Raw genomic sequence first — 7,403 nt, forward strand, 5'->3', positions numbered from 1 at the left:
GCTTTAGCCTCTCTGATCTCGTGGTAGATCAACTCTTGTAATACCCATATCATCAATATTAATCAAGCAGGACGTAGGGTTTTACCTCCATAGAGAGGGCCCGAACCTGGGTAAAACTTCATGTCCCGTGCCTCCTGTTACCATCCGGCCTAGACGCACAATTCGGGACCCCCTACCCGAGATCCGCCGGTTTTGACACCGACAGTCATCGCACCCTTTAGTCTCGGTTCATGGCACCAACCGGGACTAAAGGTCCCATTTGAACTGGGAGTAATGCCTATACGGTGCCCTAGCCGCTCGAACCGGGACTAATGCTCACATTAGTCCCGGTTCATAATGCAACCGGTACTAATGCCCTTTTCTGACAAAACCAAAGACCCTTTTTCTACAAGTGATTGGGGAGTCTTAGACATGGAGTGCATATACTTGATGGAGAGTTCTTTCATGAGTGGAAAATTGAGATGCTTGAGATTTTCAATGAATATCATTTGAACAAGTACATTACTAGCCCTTGTGCACCTCATGTTGATCATTAGCATCCTACCCTTGATGAGTCTATTGACATGATCTGCAACCTTAGAACTGTTAATCTTATCACTAGAGGTTTGCCTAGAAATTTGCTTGGTTGCTTGCCTACTCTTGATTGTGCTTACACCATATGGAGATTTCTTGAGGAACGATTTCCAAACTATTCCTTGCAAAACTTAGATGAAATTCTTCATAAGTCTATTGCCTTAAGTAACATGAATTCCAATGATCCTAAGTTTGGCGATTGTCTATTTGAGCTTAATAACCTCATGCGCGCCAAAGGAGATGTTGGAATCATTAGCAATATCATCTCCGAAGCCATTAGAATTCATAAAGATGATTATTGTGATGATAATTTATCTAATGAATCACTCTCTCTAGGAATTGATCTATCACAAGACAATGTTGAACATGGATACTATGATGACGATGATGATAGTGACTTTGATCTTGACGAGTCTATGAGACACTTTGGTCTTATGGATAATCTTCGTGGCTACATGGCTTGAGGAAAGGAATGGGTTCTTGATAGTGGATGTACCGATCACATGACCGAAGATAAGGATATGTTTCATGAGCTTGCTGAAAACTACGGTCCTTGAAAGTATGTCACCTTTGGTGATAACTCAAAGGGTAAGATGGTTGGCCTTGGTAAGGTGGCCATCTCACATGATAGCTCCATACAAAATGTTATGCTCGTTGAATCTCTTGGCTAAAATTTACTTTCCATATCTAGACTTGCTGACTTTGGCTTCAATGTCCTACTTACTGAAGTCGATTGCCAATTGTTTCGTAGAGATAATCACAATATGGTCTTTACCGATATACGTAGAGATGATCTTTACATTGTAGATTTCACTAAAAAGGCTCAGCCTAGAACTTTCTTAATTGCTAAATCCTCTAAAGGGTGGTTGTGGCATAGGAGATTAGGTCACGTGGGCATGCGAAATCTTGATAAGCTAATTAAAGGTGATCATATCCTTGGAGTGAAAGATGTTATATTTGACAAGGATAGATTGTGCAGTGCTTGTCAAGCAGGAAAACAAGTTGGAGGAAGTCACCCCATGAAGAACATTATGACCACGAGAAGCCCGCTCGAGCTACTTCATATGGATGTCTTTGGTCCCAATGCCTACAAAAGTCTTGGTGGAAACTCATTTGGTCTAGTTATAGTTGATGATTTTTCAAGATTTGCGTGGGTGTTCTTTCTTGATGATAAATCGCAGGTCCAAGAGATCTTCAAGACCTTCGCTAGGAAGGCCCAAAATCAATTTGAAGTGAAGATCCAGCAGGTTCGAAGCGACAATGGAACGGAGTTCAAGAACGCAAATGTGGATACCTTTCTTGATGGAGAAGGGATTTCACATGAGTTCTTGGCTACATACACGCCTCAACAAAATGGAGTTTTTGAGAGGAAGAATCGGACTCTTATTGAGATGGCGAGAACGATGCTTGGTGAGTACAAGACGCCAAAACACTTCTGGGCAGAAGCGGTTGAAATAGCTTGTCATGCAACAAATCGCTTGTATCTTCACAAGCTACTCGGCAAGACGTCATACAAGACTCTCACCAGTAACAAACCCCAAGTTGGATACTTTCGGGTACTCGGCTCAAAGTGCTACATTCTTGATAAGCATCTTCGTTCTAAATTTGCTCCTAAATCTCATGAGGGCTTCCTACTCGTTTATGGCTCAAACTCTCACACCTATCGTGTCTACAACAATTTCACCCGAAAGGTTGAAGAGACGGTAGATGTGAAGTTTGATGAATCTAACGGCTCGCAAGTAGAGAAATTGCCAATTGATGTAGGTGACAAAGACCCTTTGGAAGCAATCCAAGACTTGTCTATTGTCAAAATTCATCCAACGGAGGTGAAGGAAAGTACCTCGTCTGTCCAAGTGGAAGCTTCTACCTCACGTCAAGGTGAACCAAGAGTTGACATGGAATCATCCACAAGTGGGACACGCCAAGATGAAGAAAAAGAGGAAGTACACCAAGATGGACCTCATCTACCCTCTTCTCCACCTAGACAAGAGAACGACAACGTCAACAATGAAGAAGGCCAAGAAGAAGAACAATATGATGAAGAAGATGTTCCACCCCGACCCAAGCAAAAGCTCTCACGAGTTCGAGCAAGAGTCTCAAGAGACCACCCCGTCGAACAAATCTTCAATAACATCCAAACCGGGCGAATCACTCGCTCTAAAACTCGTTTGGAAACTTTTTGTGAACATTACTTATTCATCTCTCTCATTGAACCCATGAAGGTTGAATAATCATTGGAAGATCTAGATTGGATAAATGCCGTGCATGAAGATCTACACAACTTTGAGAGGAACCAAGTGTGTACATTGGTCGAGAAGACCGACAACAACCACAACATCATCGGTACCAAATGGGTGTTCCACAACAAGCGAGATGAAGATGGAAAATTCGTTCGCAACAAAGCCCGTCTCGTTGCCCAAGTCTACACTCAATTCGAAGGTTTGGACTATGGTGAGAAATATGCCCCTGTTTCTAGACTTGAGTCCATCCTCACCTTGTACCAAATGGACACTAAAAGTGCTTTTCTAAATGGTGAAATTGTTTGGGAACACAATATTTCAAAAATTTCCTATGATCACGCAAGATATATCTAGGAGATGCATAGCAACGAGAGGGGAGAGTGTGTCTACGTACCCTCGTAGACTGAAAGCGGAAGCGTTAAGTAACGTGGTTGATGTATTCGGACGTCTTCGCGATCCAACCGATCACGTACGGAACGCACGGCACCTCCAACCGTTCAACTCGGTGACGTCCCTCGTACTCTTGATCCAGTTGAGGCTGAGGAAGAGTTTCGTCAGCATGACGACGTGATGACGGTGATGATGAAGTTACCGACGCAGGGCTTTGCCTAAGCACTACAACGATATGACTGAGGTGGAAATCTGTGGAGGGGGGCACCGCACACGGCTAAGACAAGTGTCAACTTGTGTGTCTATGGGGTGCCCCCTCCCCCGTATATAAAGGAGTGGAGGAGGGGAGGGCCGGCCCTCTCTATGGCGCGCCCCAACGGTGATTCCTACTCCCAGTAGGAGTAGGCTTCCCCCATTTCCCTAGTTGGAGTAGGAGAAGAAGGAAGAGGGAGAAGGAGAGAAGGAAAGGGGGGCCGCCCCCCCCCCCAAATCCGGATTGGGCTTGGGGGGGCGTGCCCCCCACTTGGCCGCCTCGTTATCTCTCACATGATGGCCCATTAAGGCCCATTGACTCCCCGGGGGGTTCCGCTAACACCCCAGTACTCCGGTAATTGCCCGAACTTATCCGAAACCATTCCAGTGTCCAAACATAGCCTTCCAATATATCAATATTTATGTCTCGACCATTTTGAGACTCCTCGTCATGTCCGTGATCACATGCGGGACTCCGAACTACCTTCGGTATATCAAACACATAAACTCATAATACCGACCGTCATCGACCATTAAGAGTGCGGACCCTACGTGTTTGAGAACTATGTAGACATGACCGAGACTCACTTTCGGTCAATAACCAATAGCGGAACCTGGATGCTTATTACTTCCTACATATTCTACGAAGATCTTTATCGGTGAAACCGCATAACAACATACGTTGTTCCCTTTGTCATCGGTAAGTTACTTGCTCGAGATTCGATCGTCGGTATCTCAATACCTAGTTTAATATCGTTATCATCAAGTCTCTTTACTCGTTGCGTAATGCAACATCCGGTAACTAACTCATTAGTCACATTGCTTGCAAGGCTTATAGTGATGTGCATTACCGAGAGGGCCCAGAGATACCTCTCCGATACACGGAGTGACAAATCCTAGTCTTGATCTATGCCAAATCAACAAACACCATTGGAGACACCTGTATAGCATCTTTATAGTCACCCAGTTACGTTGTGACGTTTGATAGCAAACTAAGTGTTCCTCCGGTATTCGGGAGTTGCATAATCTCATAGTCATACGAACATGTATAAGTTATGAAGAAAGCAATAACAATAAACTAAACGACCATAGTTCTAAGATAACAGATGGGTAAAGTCAATCACATCATTCTCTAATGATGTGATCCCGTTCATCAAATGACAACTCATGTTTATAGTTAGGAAACTTAACCATCTTTGATTAACGAGCTAGTCAAGTAGAGGCATACTAGTGACACTCTGTTTGTCTATGTATTCAAACATGTAGTAAGATTCCGGTTAATACAATTCTAGCATGAATAATAAACATTTATCATGATATAAGGAAATATAAATAACAACTTTATTATTGCATCTAGGGCATATTTCCTTCAGTCTCCCACTTGCACTAAAGTCAATAATCTAGTTCACGTCGCCATGTGATTTAACACCAATAGTTCACATTGTCATGTGATTTAACACTTTATAGTTCACATCGCTATGTGACCAATACCCAAAGGGTTTACTAGAGTTAATAATCTAGTTCACATCTCCATGTGATTAACACCCAGAGAGTACTAAGGTGTGATCATGTTTTGCTTGTGAGATAAGTTTAGTAAACGGGTCTGCCACATTCAGATCCGTATGTATTTTTCAAATTTCTATGTCTACAATGCTCTGCATAGAGCTACTCTGGCTAATTGCTCCCATTTTCAATATGTATCTAGATCGAGACTTAGAGTCATCCAGATCGGTGTCAAAGCTTGCATCAACGTAACTCTTTACGACAAACTCTTTGTCACCTCCATAATCGAGAAACATTTCCTTATTCCACTAAGGTTAATTTTGACTGTTGTCAAGTGATCCAATCCTAGATCACTATTGTACCCTCTTGCCAAACTCATTGTGAGGTATATAATAGGTCTGGTACACAACATAGAACCTATGACTGAGGCATAGGGAATGACTTTTCATTCTCTTTCTATTTTCTGCCATGGTCGGGTTTTGAGTCTTTACTCAACTTCGTACCTTGCAACACAGGCAAGAACTCCTTCTTTGACTGTTCCATTTTGAACTACTTCAAAAACATGTGAAGGTACGTACTCATTGAAAAAAATTATCAAGCGTGTGGATCTATCTCTATAGATCTTGATGCTCAATATGTAAGCAGCTTCACCGAAGTCTTTCTTTGAAAAAATCCTTTCAAATACTCCTTTATGCTTTCCAGAAAATTCTACATTATTTCCGATCAACAATATGTCATCCACATATACTTATCAAAAAGGATGTAGTGCTCCCACCCACTTTCTTGTGAATACAGGCTTCACCCCAAGGCTGTATAAAACTATATATGCTTTGATCAACTCATCAAAGCGTATATTCCAACTCCGAGATGCTTGCACCAGTCCTTAGATTGATCGCTGGAGCTTTCACACTTTGGTAGCACCTTGAGGATTCGCAAAACCTTCTTGATGTATCATATACAACTCTTTTTTAATAAATCCATTAAGGAATGAAGTTTTGACATCCATTTGCCAGATTTCATAAAATGTGGCAATTGCTAACATGATTCAGACAGACTTAAGCATCGCTACAAGTGAGAAAATCTCATCATAGTCAACACCTTGAACTTGTTGAAAAAACTTTTTTTTCTGACAAATCAAGCTTTGTAGATAGTAACACTACTATCATCGTCCGTCTTCCTCTTGAAGATCCATTTATTCTCAATGGCTTGCTGATCATCGAGCAACTCCACCAAAGTCCACACTTTGCTCCCATACATGGATTATATCTCAGATTTCATGGCCTCAAGCCATTTCGTGGAATCTGGGCTCATCATCGCTTCCTCATGGTTCATAGGTTCGTCATGGTCAAGTAACATGACCTCTAGAACATGATTACCATACCACTCTGGTGCGGATCTTACTCTGTTTAACCTACGAGGTTCGGTAGTAATTTGATCAGAAGTTTCCAGATCATCATCATTAGTTTCCTCACTACTTGGTGTAGGAATCACTGGAACTGATTTCTGTGATGAACTACTTTCCAATAAGGGAGAAGGTACAGTTATCTCATCAAGTTGTACTTCCCTCCCACTCACTTCTTTTGAGAGAAACTTCTTCTCTAGAAAGGATCCATTCTTAGCAATGAATATCTTGCCTTCGGATCTGTGATAGAAGGTGTACCCAACAGTTTCCTTTGGGTATCCTATGAAGATGCATTTATCCGATTTGGGTTCGAGCTTATTAGGTTGAAACTTTTTCACATAAGCATCATAGCCCCAAACTTTAAGAAACGACAGCTTAGGTTTCTTGCTAAACCACAGTTCATATGGTGTCGTCTCAACGGATTTAGATGGTGCCCTATTTAACGTGAATGCAGCCGTCTCTAATGTATAACCCAAAAACGATAGTGATAAATCGGTAAGAGACATCATAGATCGCACCATATCTAATAAAGTACGGTTATGACGTTCGGACACACCATTACGCTGTGGTGTTCCAGGTGGCGTGACTTGCGAAACTATTCCACATCGTTTCAGTTGAAGACCAAACTCGTAACTCAAATATTCGTCTCCGTGATCAGATCGTAGAAACTTTATTTTCTTGTTACAATGATTTTCCACTTCACTCTGAAATTCTTTGAACTTTTCAAATGTTTCAGACTTATATTTCATCAAGTAGATAAACCAACATCTACTCAAATTTGTGAAGTTCAGAAAATAATGATACCCGCCGCGAGCCTCAACACTCATTGGATCCCATACATCAGTATGTATTATTTCCAATAAGTCAGTTACTTGCTCCATTGTTCAGGCGAACGGAGTCTTAGTCATCTTGCCCATGAGGCATGGTTCACAAGCATCAAATGATTCATAATCAACTGATTCCGAAAGTCCATCCGCATGGAGTTTCTTCATGCGCTTTACACCAATATGACCTAAACGGCAGTGCCACAAGTATGTTGCACT

Source organism: Triticum urartu, chromosome 7 (assembly GCF_003073215.2).
Source record: "Triticum urartu cultivar G1812 chromosome 7, Tu2.1, whole genome shotgun sequence".
In the NCBI taxonomy this organism is placed as follows: Eukaryota; Viridiplantae; Streptophyta; class Magnoliopsida; order Poales; family Poaceae; genus Triticum; species Triticum urartu.